General features: G+C 33.8%; 2 long non-coding RNA genes across 2 annotated transcripts; one reads left to right on the top strand and one right to left on the bottom strand.

The window, feature by feature from the left end:
- Positions 1 to 425: 425 nt before the first annotated feature.
- On the top strand, positions 426 to 4,668 carry LOC140438472 (uncharacterized). Its single transcript, XR_011950544.1, has 2 exons — positions 426 to 516; positions 4,289 to 4,668. It is a non-coding gene; the product is annotated as an uncharacterized lncRNA (long non-coding RNA).
- A 6,833-nt stretch (positions 4,669 to 11,501) lies between these two features.
- LOC140438471 (uncharacterized) lies at positions 11,502 to 16,211 on the bottom strand. Its single transcript, XR_011950543.1, has 2 exons — positions 16,128 to 16,211; positions 11,502 to 11,881 (listed from the first exon to the last, which is right to left on the bottom strand). It is a non-coding gene; the product is annotated as an uncharacterized lncRNA (long non-coding RNA).
- Between the last annotated feature and the right edge of the window lie 870 nt (positions 16,212 to 17,081).

The raw sequence follows: 17,081 nt of genomic DNA, 5'->3' as shown, positions 1-17,081 counted from the left end.
TTTTTAGTCTTAGGTACTTTTAATTTTTTTATTAAATCAATAAAATGCCAAACCTTTAGTTAAACAGTTTTTTATTTATGATTAACAAAATTTTGAGATCCTCATTAGTGAAGTTATCAGTATCAAATAGTGTTTCTTGACTGGCAATGTTGCTTGTAGGCAACGGATTCAAAAACCACTTTCCCCTATCTCCTTCCGGTTTTTTTGTACCACAGTGTGTTTTTGAGAGTTATATAAGATTATATACACAATAAAATAATTTTCCGACATCTATTTTTGGTGTTGCCAGATACCGGGTTAAGGAAAAAAAATTTACAGAATTAAAAAAATATTCACATAGCCCTTTTTTTGGCCTTGTGTTAATATAATAAACCTTATCTATCAATTAAAAGAACAATACGTTTATTATTTAGTTGATAATATAAGTTTATATTTAGATTATGGTAGCACCAACTATTTCATTTCACAATAACATCTCTGAATATGAAGTTTATATTTTTCTTCGTAATTTTATCGGTAAGTTATTAAATAATGTGCAAGGGAGTTTAAATGATGTTCCGTAAATTGTATTTTAAGATATTCTAGCGTGGATGGAAATTTTATTCTTAATATTTTTTGTAAAATATTTATAATTTTTAAAACATCGTCTATCCGAATGTCTGTTTTTTATTCTGTAATTCTATACAAGTTATTGTACTATCAATGTTTTCTTTTAGCGTTTTAATAAAACAAACACTGGCAGATTATATGATGACATTGCAAAAAACAGCTGTCGTGGATAAGGCAATAGACCGGACTAGATTTTGAAAGACTTTTGCCAAAGGAAGTGCTAATATAACAACTAAGCGAACAAGAGAGATGTCATTTAAAGAAGAAGATAATGCTAATATGGTCTCCTTAGTCGCTATCCAATTAGCATACCAAGGTAATGGTCCCATCCAATTCCATAACCTCATTGGCAAGTTGACTTTAAAGTCAACCAATCCTCGGATATTTCAAAATTTTCGAATAAAAACTTATAAATAATGAACTAAGGGCATCTTTAAGGACATGACCCTGGACCTCTGGAGGAATAAGAGTAGACATAATTACCCTAGATGAATTTATCAACAGATTTAAATTATTATATACATAGTTGCATTTCAGAAAACAAAGCTAACACCAAATGTCAACCCAAAATAAAGCATACTCAGCTAGCACAAATATACTCGTTGGAAAATGAACTAAACGCAAAACTATCAACGCCAATTAGACATTGTAATATTACAACTATAAATCAGAAAGTTGAGAGTCAATTTGTAACAACAAAACTGGAGCCAATTGTTAAAGACTTTGTCTAGCTTGGTCTTTCAGATGTAGAGCATCTTATCTTAACCTTCGAGTGGTAAAGTACGGTCCCTGATACTGACGTAGTAGATTTTTTGCGCTAAAACTCAAATGCGCATATAGTTTTGTCCGCGCGGCCAGGTGGCTTTCGAATCCTCATCACGCTATTCAGTAGTCAGGTTTCAACAACTTTTTGATGGAATTGTTGCTAATTCTCAACCGAAATCAGAAGATGACGACGCAAGTTTGCAAGATGATTGTTCAGAAGTTTTAGAATAAGATATCAATTTAGAAAAGAATTTCGGTGATGAAGAATATGTCGAAAACCATGTACCAGTAGAAGTAATACCGCGCATACCACGTTTGTTTGGGAAAGATGGAAAAAGGAAAAAAATCTTCTACCCAATCTCGCAGAACTAAAAGGTGATATTAGGCGAAAATTGGTGATTGATGAGAGATTTGGGAATATTTTTTCACTACAGATATTCTAGAGAAAATAGTCGAATGCACTAATAAGTTCATAGCATTGAAACGCTATGACACAGTCAATAGCAGAACGGCTAGGCCAATTTAAAAGTAAAAAAGTTCTTCTTCTTCTCACGGCGTTGTCTTCTTTCAAAGGTTTTTGATTAAAATGGCAATTGTAGTTTTGGAAACTGCTGCTCGAAAGCTTTCTGCGGATGAGCGGTCGAACCATCTGCTCAGGTCTTCAGCCAGGATTTCTGGCGTCTTTCAACCGATCTTTTGCCCTGTACTTCTCCTGCCAGTATAACTTGAAGTAATTCGTATCTTTCGCCTCTCGACACATGACCCAAGTATTGCATTTTCCTCTCTTTGATTATTCTTAGTAATTCTTTTTGTTTACACATGCGACAAAGTACCTTAACATTAGTAACTCTTTGTACCCATGGAATTCTCAGCATTCGTCTGTATATATACATCTCAAAGGAATCTATTCTTTTTTCTATTTCAGAGTCCATCGTCCAACTTTTGCAGCCATACAGTAAGACAGAAAAAACGTAACATCTGATCATTCGGATTCTAAGCTGCAGACTAAGGTCTGATCTTGTAAAAAATGTTTTCATGCTCATGAATGCTTTTCTTGCCTGTTCGACTCTTCATAGGATTTCTTTTTTTGGATTAAACTGACTATTGATAGGCAGGCAACTGTATTCCTATAATTTTTCTTGTACTGGTGTTTAAAATTCTGGTGCGGTGTATTCTTATACATGGGGTTACTGCCAAAGATATAATGGGTCTAATAACATCGCTTCAATCGCATCAATTTTATACTACCATCTTAGAAATAAGAACCTTTCAGAAATACTTACTTAACTTCAAATTTGCTGCTTCCAAAAGAATAATCATAGAAAAAACTAATCAAAAGATTGTGACTGTACAGGGCGAAATTAATTATAGGTGCAATCTAGGCGTCCAGAAACCAATCTTAAAAAAGGGAAAGAAAATTAATCAGATTAGTAGAAAAACTCCTTTAACACTCATTTTGGTGAGAACTGGAGAACCTACAACAATTTGCAGTTCTATGTCCCCATTGTGGATAATAATTTTGAAGAAGTAGAAGAAAACAATGAGGAAGAGCACATTGAAATAATAATGGAAGCTACTGGATCTCTATTTAAATTTTTTTTGCCTTAATAATAATAAAATTATAATTATTACGTTTTTTAAATAAATAATATTGTTTTGTACAACTTCTTCTTTTTCTTCTTCGTCTTCTTCGTGCTACTAGGATTACTCCTGTTTGTTTGCCTCTTATTCTGTTTCAGTCGTTGTTGACTGTACATTCTTTCCACCTTCTTGGCGACCTTCCAACGGGTCTTATGACTGCCGTTAACAACTTTAATGTACTATTCATCAGACTAATGCCTATAGACTCTATAATTTTCAAGATTTCTCGAGTTTCCCTTTTTTTAGGTATCGGTAGCAGAAGACTTTTCTTCCATTATGCTGGTACTACTCCGGTATTTGTTATATCGACGAATAATTTTAGGAGGCATTTGCGTAGTGTTGTTTCTCCATATTTTAGCAGTTCATTGTTGGTGTGCCAACCAGGTGCTTTTCTGTTTTTTAATTTTTTTATTCGTTCTTGTAGCTCTTCTTCTGATATTAGTACTCTATCGTGAGTTTCGTTAATGATTCTTTCTCTGTTCTCTTCTTCTCCTTCTCCATATGATTTTGTGAAATGCTTAGTCCATTGTTCCTCCGTAATGTTATCTATGCGTACAAATTCATTCATTTCTGTTTTTTGTTTCCTTATCATCTTCCACACCTTTTTCTGGGATCCGTAGATGTCGTACTTCATATCCTTGGTAAATTTCTCCCAGTGTTTATTTTTGATGTTATCTATTTCTTGGTTTTCTACTATACTATTTTCTATTTCGTTGGGTTACAACTAGTACGATGCATGTTGTTTTTTCCTAGGTGGTTCGCAGCAAAAGTGTTTCAATGCAATGCTTTGTTGCAAATTCGTTTGTTTTAACTTTTAATCTACTATTTTTCTAATAAAATGTTGCTTCTGATTTTTTATTTGTTAGTTTTTTATCGAGACCAGGATAATATTTCACAAGCAAAAGAATTCATTTGACTTAAGTTAATTAGTCAGACATATTAAGTTTTTTAGATTTCCTGAAAAACTCGTTTAAGGGTAATCAAATATATGGTATTCTATTTAACACAAAACACAAATTTGTTGTGTTATTGTTCCGACTGACCCTGTATAATGGAAAATAATTTTAAATTTTAAACTTCTTTAATGTTTATCATTTTTGGTTATAAGCATATTTTATTATATACTTCATAATTTAGCTGTAACATAAATAACGCACCCTGTATACACCATTTTTAATTTTTTTTATATATATATTTTTTTTTTAATTTTACTATTAGTTTTATTATTACTACTAATTTATTTTAGGAACAAAATATTCTTTTTCCATTTTAGGTAATATCGAAAGCCACACATGCGTTGTATGATCAGCATCTGAGAGAGAGTGAAAACAATAAAAGGTCGCAGAGAGTTTTAAAACATTTTTATTCTCAACGACGTGACAATTATGATCCTAAGTCTGAATATGATGATGAATTAAGCCTTAAAAATATTGTCCCTTACAAAACGAAGTACGCCAAGATGGAAGATCCCATTAAAAACTTGTTAGAAAACTATGTCCGATTAAGACCTAAAACTCGTAAAGTTCAGCTACGGCAATTGTGGTGTGAAGTGTTACCAGATGGAATAAAGGTGTGTAGCTGAAATATAAAAAGTGATGCCAAAATATTATATATAGTTATTATTTAATGATTTTACTATTTGTATACATATTTTAATAAATTGTCAACATTAGAAAACATACTTTCAACCAAAGTTTTCTTTTTATTTTTAATACTTAAATAGACCCGGTTTTAAAGTTGGAAAATAGTAACAATGTACTGGGAGATGAAATTTTCAAACGACTGAAATCTGTATTGAAAACATCTGTTCTACAAATTAACTACAATGCATACATTGCAAAGATTTCGTTAATTTTCTAACGGTATTGTAAGTCCTAACGATGACTTTATTGAAATTATATAAATAGTAAATTTTGTCATACTATCAGTCTAAAGGAAATAAAGTGAAGATATATTAAGTCGATTTGGTGAAAATGAAAATAAAATAGAAACTTGAGATCATTAGAAATATGCCGAGAATAGGATTTGGTTACAACTAAGACAAAATTCCAGCACAAAAATATACATAGATACACATAAGTAGAATCCTGTAGGAACCAAAGATTCATTTTAATTTAATATAAGTGAGAAAATTAACAGCACCACAGTATAAGATGTCAGAGTATACAGATAAGAAGAATATGCAAGTAATCATCGTTTGATATTGGAATAAATTAAATACACGAGCCAGCAACAAAAACAGAGAAAGTGTGAGAAATTGCTTAAAGAGTTAAATGAAGATTAGAGGTATATATTATTTAAACCATTTAAACCAAACATTGTGTATGTGTGGTCTATGCATGATCTTCCTGTAGCGAAGCCTGCCTGATTCTCACCGATTTTGCCTTTTATCGCTTGCTCTATCTTTTCTCGCAGTATTTTCTCATAATACTCTTCCTATTGATGATATTACGCTTATTCCTCTTTAGTTTTCGCATCGTTTTCTATCTCCTTTCTTAAATATAGATGTTATATATGCTTTCGTCCATTCGTTTGGGAGCTTTGGGTTCTTTATTTATGGCTTTCTGAAATATCCATTTTATCATCCGGTGTAATTTTTTTGAGCCGTACTTTATAAGCTCAGGTGAGATGCCTCCAGGTCGCGGTCCTTTCTTATTTTTGATTGCTTTTATGGCCGTTCTCATTTCCCTATCTGTTATTTCTATTTATTGTTGTGGGGATCTACTTCGTCTGCCTGTTTTCTTTTCCAATGAATTGTGGTCTTTGTTCTGTTAACAATTCCTTGTAATAGTCCTTTCATTATTTGTCCTGTATATTTTTCAATTTAATTTTTTCTTTTGAGTTTTGTTTTAATCCTTTCAGTACTTTCCATGACTCCGAAGTTCTTGTACCTCCTATGTATATTTCAATATTTATGCAAGTTCTTTCCCATTCTTCATTCTTTTGTTATGTTAATTGTTTTTTCACTTTTCTATCTTTTTCTCTATATTCTTTATAAAGTTTATCGTTGTTTGTATGCAGCCATTTTCTGTATAGTTACTTTTTTTCTTCAGTTATTATTTCTTTTGTTGGTTCATTTATTTCACAATAGTTTACTTGTTATATGTACTTTCTCTCCAAGGGCTTCGAATGCTGCTTGTTTTATACTCACCTTTATGTACTCGTATATATCTTTGATATTGCCGTATCTGAATTCTATTAGTTTTTGGTCTAGACGTTGTTTGTATAGTTCTCTTATTGATTGTTCTTGAAGTAGTTGTATATTGTATTGTTTTTCTCTTATAGTGTTCAACGATTCTTCTGTAGATGGGGTCTTGTTATGTTTCCAATTAATGGCCATTTTTGCTGTCTGTAGTTTATGGTCAGTTCCACATTCTGCTCCTCTTCTGACTCTCACATCTTTTATCTTTATTGTGGTATCTTGTTTGACTATTATCTAGTCTATTATCGATTTCAGCTTTCGTGTTTTTTGCGTCCATGTAAATTTGTGAATATTTTTATGTCTGAAGAATCCGTTGGTGATTTTTAGGTTGTTTAGTTCGCATATTTATATAATTATCTCCACGTTCTTCTTGATTAGCTCTAATTGGTGTTGAAGTTGTTCCGTGAAATTTTCTTTTTCCACTTTCGGGGAATCGTCTGTTGGTGCATATACTTCGAGTATCACTGTCTCTTTACCGTATATGTTTATATACATTTTAATTATCCTCTCGTGGATTGGCTTCCATGTTCTAACTCTGTTCTTCCACTTATTTTTGATTAGTATTTCTACTCCTGCCTCTGCTCTACATTCCTTATTAACTCCGCTCCAGCAGTAGATATGGTCTTTTATTGTTTCCTTTCCATTTTCTTTCTTTTTGGTTTCTGTTGTTCCTAGTATATCGATGTTGTTTTCTCTAAACTCCTTGATCACTTTCGTCGCCTCTTTGTTCTATCCTTGTATATTCCACGTTGCACATATAAGTGTTCTGTTTTCTTCGTTTTGATTTTTGGTTGAGCTCTGATAAGAGTGGGTCTTCTGAACTCTTCGCAACCCCCACCCCGCATATCAGATGGGGCTTCCTCTATCAGAGGTGTGGATTTTCACCCGGGGGGGATGTTTCCGTATTTGGCTTTTTCATCTTGCGATTTTCGTTCTTCTTTCCCTTACGTTTTCCTGTGTGTTAGGTTGCTAATTCCTAACGCCACAACCCACGTTTGGAGGACCTTTTCTTCACAAGCCCATTCTGAATCAGATGTTGTTCGTTCTTCCGCCCTCTCGACCATTGTGACTTTTCCAGCCATTCTCTGCTCTAGAGACCGTTGACCAATTTTCACCTGTACATCAGGCAGGGACCCTCACAGCCCGGGTCAGCTGAACCCTGGTTTTTTTAGAAGTGTTACTCCTCTGTCGCTATTCTTTTATCCGGGCTTGGAACCGGCTGCATCGGTTATAGAGCTACTCAATTCACCCCATACCAATACAGTAGCACTGGAAAAATATGGTAATATGTCATTTGAATGCAAAGATCAATACTAAGATCATGGCTGCAAAGTACGTTCGTCATTTTTACAAAAGTGGCTCGGGCTTGTTCTGGGCGGCTTTTAATTTCTACGGTTAGATTTTAGCTAACATTGATATTACTGCCGAAATACACTAGTTTCTCTACTCTGTTCAGTACGGTATCTCCGACTTTAATACCGTCATCCTGTATATAGTTTTCTTTGACAGCTATTAAATATTAAGTTTTCTTAACGCTGAAATTTAATTAATACTGATCACAGGTATTTTTATTTCAATTCTTAGATTTTGAAGGTCTTCTCCGCAATTAGCCAGCACTAAGATATTATCGGCATATCTAATACTATTTACAGTTACATCAATAACAATAATACCTTCTGTTGTCTCTATTAGGGCTTCCTTTAATATTTCTTTTGAAGACAAGTTAAAGAGTAAAGACGATAGTATACAGCCTTGTCTAACTTCAGTTTTTATATTTATTTTATCCGACAGTTCTTGTTTAACTTTTATTTTTGCCACCTAACGCCAGGATAAATTTGAAATTATTCGTAATTCTTTATCGTCCAATTCAGCTATTTTTATTAGTTCTTTGTTATGTCGGACCTGTCAAAAGCTTTTTCAAAGTCGATTGCACAGATATATACATTTTGATGTATATCTCTAAATCTCTGGATCAAAACTTGGATACCGATCAAGACTTTTCTCGTACCCAATGCACTCCTAAATCAGAATTAAGTATCATTAAACGCCGTCACTGTGGCGATTTATCTGGATCGATTCACACCCTTCTTGTTTCTTAAATTCTGTGAATATATTTATTAAACTCTCTTTTCCTGTTTAGGACCCATCCGCTAATATCATCGCCTACCTCACATTTTTTGTTTATATTTTCTCTTGTTTTACTGTCTTCAATTCAAGAGTCTTTCCAGCCATGCCACAAAGTCCTTTCATTTCTGTTGTTTCAAGCAGTTTTTTTGTTTGTATTCTTTGTGGTCATGTATTAGAGGTGTATGTCCTTATAGATCTTATAGCAGCTTTGTATATTCTTTATTTATCGTCAATGTCAATGTTTTTAATATACCACATTATATTGCTTAGACAGCCAGCTATTTTTGTTGCTCTCATTCTTTGTTACTTCTGCTTTAACGTCGCCATAGCTTAATAATTCTATGACTAATTGTTAAAACTCAATTTTTTGCTGAAATATCGACCCATTTACCTTCATTTAACATCTTACAAATAGATTATATCGCTGCACCAATCAGGTTTAAAAACGTACCCGGGTGCGGACGTAGCATCAGACCACAATCCGGTGGTATGTAAGTTTGAAGTAAAGTTAAAAAAGCCAAATACAAAGAACAGGCCCGAAACGCTAGATATTAGGAAGCTTTCCAACAATAATATTAAACAACAGATGCAGGAGAATTTAAATACCGAAATATCAAAAATCCTTAAAAATAACAATGAACCGCTGGAAAAGTGGAGTGAAATTAAAGAAGAGATTAGGACTTCAAGCTCTAAGTTTTTACTACCTGATAAGAGAAAAAAGAAAGACTGGATGACTGCAGAAATCCTTGACATGATGGAAGAGAGACGGATATATAAAACTAAAGATACTGCCAAATACCGCGAAACCCATAGACGAATTAGAGCTGAGATAAGAAAATCTAAAGAGAAATGGTTCTCGGAGAGATGCGAAGAAATCGAACAGTGCGAAAAGGTATACGACTATCACAATATGCATAAGAAGATAAAGGAACTCACAACAAAGAAAAGCTACAATATTTTATCGAAAGGGCTATGCGATGATAATGGAAATCTACAACTAGACCCCGACAAAATAGTTAGAATCTGGGAAACTTATGTGGAACAACTGTTTAATGATGACCGTCCTAGTGGATATACACTGAGCAATGATGATACTGGCCCTTCTATTCTAAAATCAGAAGTGGAGAATGCTATAAAGGGTCTTAAAAATAACAAAAGACCAGGCAACGATAACGTATACGGGGAAGTATTGAAAATGCTGTGCGAAACAAACAGTCAATTTCTAGACTCACTCGTCAGACTCTTTAACAATATTTATAACAGCGGGGAGTTTCCTGAAGACTGGCTAGAGTCAACTTTTGTTGCCATACCGAAAAAACCAAAAGCAAAGTCTTGTGATCAACATCGGATGATAAGTCTAATTAACCACATTTCGAAGGCATACACCAAGGTTATTTACAACAGAATAAGCAAAAAATGCGAGGATAACATTGGAGATTCGCAGTTTGGGTTTCGAAATTCTCTTGGGACAAGAGAAGCACTTTTTAGTCTACAGGTACTTATCCAGCGCTGCAGAGATATGAACAAAGACGTGTACATATGCTTTATAGACTACGCAAAAGCATTCGATAACGTAAAGCACGAAAAGATAATTGAAGTTCTCCATAAGATCGGAGTCGACTACAGAGACATTCGAACAATAGCGAGTCTCTATTGGGGCCAAACAGCTAAAGTGAAAGTAGGATCTACATTGACCAATAAAATTGAGATCAAGAAAGGGGTACGACAGGGCTGTATCTTGTCTCCTATTCTCTTTAATATATACTCAGAACAAGCGCTAAGACAGCGCTGGAGGAAAGCACAGAAGGCATAAAGATAAATGGACAAATAATTAATAACATAAGGTATGCTGATGACACTGTGATTCTAGCAAGTAGCATGGAGGAACTGAGTTGCCTAATGAGTAAGATACAAAAAACAAGTGCACAATACGGACTCAGACTAAATATCACAAAAACCAAATGGATGTTAGTAAGCAAAACCCAACAACCACCACAGCAACTGATATTGGGCGATGAAAGAATTGAACACGTGGATTCGTACATCTACTTGGGAACAACAGTTAACTCAAATTGGGATCAAGCGAAGGAAATACGTATAAGAGTAGAAAAGGCAAGAGCATCGTTCACTAGCATGAAGCAAATTTTCACCTCTAAAAGCCTCACCCTACCTCTCAAAATTCGACTTCTGAAATGTTATGTATTCCCGGTTTTGTTATATGGAATGGAGGCGTGGACAATGACCGCAACATTGATGAAAAAAGTAGAGGCCTTCGAAGTGTGGGCTTACCGACGTATATTACGTATATCCTGGACTGAGCACGTGACCAACGAAGAGGTACTACGCCGGATAGGTAAAGAGAGAGAGGTAGGAATAAGTATAAAGAAAAGAAAGTTGGAATACTTGGGTCACGTTATGAGACATAATAAATATAGAGTACTACAACTGATCGTCCAAGGGAAAATAGACAGCAGAAGGGGTCCAGGGAGGAGAAGACACTCGTGGCTCCAAAACTTGCGGCAATGGTTCGGATTGTCATCTGCTGAACTATTCAGATCTGCCGCAAACAAAGTCAGAATAGCCATGTTGATTGCCAACGTTTGGAACGGACAAGACACATGAAGAAGAACATCTTACAGGTGTCTTTCAGGCTGCACAGGCTGATATTAGCATATTGAACGATTTGTCTTGCGGATCCAGATTTTCTGGATGCACATGATGTAATTTAGGGTACAATGGCCTCATACATAAGCGTTACTGCAGTTCAATAACCCAGCCGATGAGCAGTTTTAACATAAATCACAGAATTAATTTTATATAAATATTTTGAATTTCTGTTTTAAAATCAGTTGTAATGTAATTAGTAAAAGTGCTTATACCTACTCTGGCAGTTGTACCTTTAAAAAAACCTTTTTAAAGAGCAACCTTTAAGTTTTGCGTCGATCATCTTGTTGCAGGACATTATCGATTAAGATTATGATTACTATAAAATTAGTAACAAAGAAAATCGAAGGATTAATTTTTTATAAATGTGAGAAACATTTTAGCGGATGCTAGGTTAGGTTCAATACAATTGAAAGCTTAAACACCTTTTTCTCTCGACCTGCGAGGTATATTTTAGCTTGTTTTAGGAAATGTTAAAAAATACAAGAGTAAGTTCAATATTTATAATTTATTAAAATAAATTCAAAAAGCTTAAAACGATATAGACATAAGAATACATGTTACTTAACGAATTATCTATCTTGTTTCGCAAACTCTTTGGCCAGTTGGTAATATAATACACCCACGTGGCGCGACCTCTAGTTCAGTATGTGCATGATTTGAGCTGACACCTTCAGTATTCCAAGGTTTAATGAGAGTAGCATTATTATCAAAACTTTTTAAATTGCGGCACAAACTGCTGTTTTTATCCAATATTGTACCACAAAGTATTTTTAATATCACACGTTTAACGATCCCGAAGATGGAAATAAACTTTTCGAGGCCATGGCTAAAGTCATTAATGGGAGCAGCTTGAATTGTTCCAGAGAAGACCTAAAAAGAATTTGTAGTATAATATGATTATATCATTTAATATTATCCTAACATAACTTAAAGGCCTAAGTTTTTAACAGAAATCAAAGATGTAATAAAATACATTTCAATAACTGCCTTCACAACATTCCAACAGACTGGAACAACGGTATAATGATTCTATTACATAAAGCAGGTGACAAAGCAAAGGGAATTACCGACCAATTACACACTTCACCCTTTATGCAAGTTGTTTTGTAGCATTTTTAAAATTCCTCAGTACGTATTAAAATCCCCTCGTATATGTATTAAAACACCGAAGAGTAATTTCAGTGTATTTACTTTTCCTTTCGTACAAGTTAAAATACCAAAAAATAATCTTAGCGTCGTCGAGTTAAAATAAACCATTTTAGAGTTTGTTTACCATTTCACAGATGGGTATTTGTCTTTGATAGTTAAGCCGCCCGATATATCCGTTTCAAATAAACATCCATTTGGATCGCTGAGAAGGATTTGCCGAAAAGATAATTCCGTCACTTTCGCTGAGACGTTGTCAGATACAACTGCTTCCAGCGTTTAGTCCAAATTTTTCGTCGAATTTGAAATGTTTTCTGTTTTGTCCTTTTTTATAAGAAAATGTGTAGCAGTTTGAAGTTAATTGTAAAGTTCAATTTGTAGTTGCAGTCTGAGTAAAATTTTGAAGATAACCACATGTTGCCATTGTGTTCAGTTGTACCTGTTCCAGTCTTTTAAGGAGACGAGTTTTCCAAGGTTTGTGTTCTAGTGCTAGCTTCCACCCTCATTTTCTTACCCGTGGTCGTTGTCCCAGTCTATAGATGCAGTCCTTTTGTTCCAATGGCAGAAATTTGCGTAGGTCCAGTTTTCAACCTCAGAAAATATGTTCAGTAAAGAACTTTAGTGCAATCCAGGTAACTTTTTTTGTGTTAAAGTTTCAAAGTACAAATAAACATTTTTTTAATATAAATATTAATTGCTTTCATAAGGATTTGTAAAGAATTTGTAATAATTAAAAATATGTCTTGGGGCGTGGTTAGCTGTTATTTTAATTGTTCTGTTTTAAAATTTTAAGTATTTGTTTATTTCTAACAATTTTTGTAAGTTTTGTAGCACCTCCTACTTGCAAATAGAGTTTGTAAACAGATAGGACAAAGTAAGTGTTTCTTTGCTATTTTGGTATTTATCATTGTAACTAATAATCTAGTAATTTGTGCTGTTTATTTTTGTAACTTTGTAATGAGACAACAATAAATGTTATATATATATATATATATATATATATATATATATATATATTTATCTAAACCATTTTTTTATTTATTAAAAAAAAGTTTATAACCCCTTTTTTGAGTTTCATTTAAAAAGATATATTTTGCATTTCTAATAAGTATTTAAATAGTTACAACGAGTTGTTGTAATCGTTATAATTTGTCACCTCGAAGCGGCATCCTTATTTTAAATAACTAAAGGTCCTTCCTGTTTTTTTTGTTTGTCCATTTGTTCCAGGAGATTCATGTAAGTACCCCTTTGTTTTATTTTTGTAGTTGGCCCAATCCAACCCCCTTTGCCATTAAACTTATCCACGACCCAGCTACTCCAATTAAACCATGAGTGCCGTTCGCATAAGTTTCGATTTGTTTTGCTTGCCCTATCTCTGCCCCAATAATTTCTGTCTCCAATTTTCAACCCCCTATAATAATACACTATGTGGTAGGCAAAATATTTTGTGAGAGTTTACGCAACTAATAACTAAGGGTCCCCGCAGACTGCAGACTTTTTATCGACCGATAGTTTGGTTAGCTTCTTAATCAGTACGAAGTAGTATGCATATGCGCACATTACACCAATTCAGTATCGCCGATAAAAAAAGTTTGATGGGCTCTTCGATTTCCTTCTAACTTATCTGTCGGCAAACTATCGGCTGACTGTTTAATCAGTGTTTGATTGTTTATCGGTCGATAGTTCAGTTCGCTCCTAGCTTTGGTGCTCGTATTCATGCTGTGTTTATATTTGTTGAATATTTTTGCGAGAAAATGGCTTTGCCTAATTAACAATCGTTGATTGCGAAACGTGCAGAAAGGTTGGTAACATCAATGTTGATGGATAACGCAGATAGAGACCGAGTGATTGACGGTATAAGCAATCCCCTGCTTATCAACCAACGGCTTTGGGCTAATGAGTCGGTAGGTAGTAGGACAATCTTTTGTCCTGGAGCTGAGAAATCGTCTCCAAAGGCGGAAGAACCAATAAATTGGTCAACGGCAAAAGAATGCAGAAGGCAAGGGGAAACCGCGTTAAAGGTTTAACAGAACATCCCTAGTCATATATCATGACAAATACGCAAAAACCGCAAACCGTTAGTGATCATGGAATCCGTAAACCAAGGAAAAGATTATATAAAAGACGAGGCCTTCCAGGTCGATAGCAAGCAATATCTTCGTTTAGATAATAAAATTGCACCTCTTCTTCTTCTTGCAGTACCGTCTCCTATCGGAGGTTGGCTACCATCACAGCAATCTTTACTTTGTTGGCTGCAGCTCTGAACAACTGTATTTAACTGCACCCATACCACTCCCTTAAATTTCGCAACCAGAAAATCCTCCTACGTCCCACATTTCTCTTTCCCGAGATTTTTCCTTGGATTATTGTACCTCTAAGAACACACAAATGTAGACCAATAAGACTTGCAACATGTAATATAAGAAGCTTGTACCAGCCAGGAAAACTAGACGAAATAAATATACTGGGCATAAGTCAAGTACAATGGCCTGACATCGGCAAACTTATAACCAAAAACGGCATGATGTACAGGGTGTTTCAAAAAAAGGTAACCCCGTCTCTGGGATAGGTAAAAAACTGAAAAATAATTGGGGTTTGCTTAGTTAAAAATTTTTGTAACGCCATCCGTTTTCAAGATACAGGGCGTTGAAGAAAAAAAAATTTTACGCATTTTTTACGATTTTGCCGAAACTACTGGCAACATTGTAATGAAATTTTATACGAATATGTTTTGGAAGCTGAAACATTCCATGAATTTGTTTTTATATCTGATTCTCATAGAGGGCGCTAGTTACACGGATCGTACTAAGTATTAGTCAATATAACTTTGTTAAGAGTATAATTGTTAATCAAAATTTCAGGTAAACTTAAACATCATTCAATTTTACACGAAAAAGGTACTTTTGGTAAAACTCGATACTGTGTACCGTTTTCGGAATATTTTGGTTTGAAAATTATGAAGTAATAATTGATGCTGGTAGTAATGATAAAGTTCTAATAGGTATACCTCCATTTTCTCCAAGTGTGCCACGGAAATCTGACATTATTTGATTATTATGACAAAAAAATAAACAATAATTAGAGTTTTGAAACCTTGTTAATTGTAAAATCAAATCAAAATGTACTCAAGTGTTAAATACACTGACATGTTATTAACCGTAGGCGAATGTTTAGGATGTTCTAGTGCAGCTGTGACACGTTATGCAGAAAAGTTTCCTAGAAGAAACTTTCCTAGAAGTAAAAAAACATTTAGAGCCGTTGAACGACGTTGTCGAGAAACTGGGAATGTGAGACCAAATAAAATAAATTCTGGTAGCCCAAGAACAACAAGAGCAATTAATAAAGAAAATAATATTTTAAATTTACTTGATCAAGATCCAACAGTTAGCGTAAGGAATATAGCAAGACAAACAAATACTTCCTCAAGTACTTGGCGGATACTGAAAAAACAGTAATTACATCCTTATCATTACAGACAAGTCCAGGAGCTCTTGCCAGATGATGTACCGGTTAGAGTGGATTTTTGTGAAACATTGCAACAAAGGACAGCCCACAATCCAATTTTTTTTAAAATGCATTCTTTTTACGGACGAGGCCACCTTTACGCGACAAGGTATATTTAACTCCCATAATGCACACTACTGGTGTGATGAGAATCCACGAGTCAAAAGCGTATCACATTACCAACACTCCTTTAAAGTTATTGTTTGGGTAGCAACTTTAGGTAACAAATTAATAGGTTATCATATTATACCTGGAAATTTAAATGGTGATATGTATCTTGATTTTTTAAACAATTCCTTATTCGAGATATTACAAGATTTAACGCAAACGAGCGAAGATCTTTACTGAATGGAGAGATATTCCTTAAAATATGTTTTGTGACATTGTATACCTACTTAAAAAAAAATTAACTTGGTTAAGAAAAATAAAATACGTTTTTAATATTGAAAAATAAATAGTAACTTACTACAAAAAGTAGAATAAAACTTAGGGCTCTCATATCTGCAGATACTATTGTCCACTAAAATATTAACTAACATTATTATTGTATATATTATAATTACATAAATGGCGCAATTAAATTTATAATGAATGTATTGTTCTTTTAATTTGCTGATAAAATTTTAAAATATAATATAAAATATAATAATATAAAAAATATAATTTTATTTGATGGTTATCAAATCATCAATAAAATCATATTTATTACAATAGACTGCACAGATACTTACCTTTATAAAAATCGGCCCTATTGATACAATTTTTGTTTAATATTAGTTTTTTTATTGTATTTTAAATTAAAGTGTAACTTGGTAACTGTAAAACTTGGTAACTGTAAATAAGATTCAAAAAAGTTTGACACTTTTACCCCCGAGCTTTTCTCTAAAACCCTACTCGTAGAGGGGAGACACAGAAAAAACGATTTTCATAGAAAAAAATGTTTCACACAAAAAATATAGCTAAGATAATTTTAAACAAAAATGTCTATTGGCATTTTTTGTACAGAATGAATCGTTCTCATAGAAACAACGTTTAAAGCAATCGACAATTTTTGAATGCCAGTTACGCGCGCGAAATCAATGTTCAATAAAATTTGTTTTAGCTCGAATTGTGTGCAGCATTGCTGCTTAGCAGACTCATGAAAAGAAAACCGAACATAAAAAATAACAAAGAGGCTGGTGTTATCGGAAATAGCAAAAATATATGATCCATTAGGATGGATTGCGCCAGTGATAATGCAATCAAAAATATTCATACAAGATTTGTGGAAAAAAAGGATAAGTTGGGACAAAGAATTGGATAATTCTGCTCAAAAACGATGGATTGAGTATTACTCACAGCTAAAACACCTCGAAGAGATAGTAATACCTAGGTGGAATAATCTTACCAATTCAAGAAAAATAGAATTGCATGGATTTGC

Source organism: Diabrotica undecimpunctata, chromosome 4 (genome assembly GCF_040954645.1).
Source record: "Diabrotica undecimpunctata isolate CICGRU chromosome 4, icDiaUnde3, whole genome shotgun sequence".
In the NCBI taxonomy this organism is placed as follows: domain Eukaryota; kingdom Metazoa; phylum Arthropoda; class Insecta; order Coleoptera; family Chrysomelidae; genus Diabrotica; species Diabrotica undecimpunctata.
This window is presented reverse-complemented; position numbering and strand designations above follow the sequence as displayed.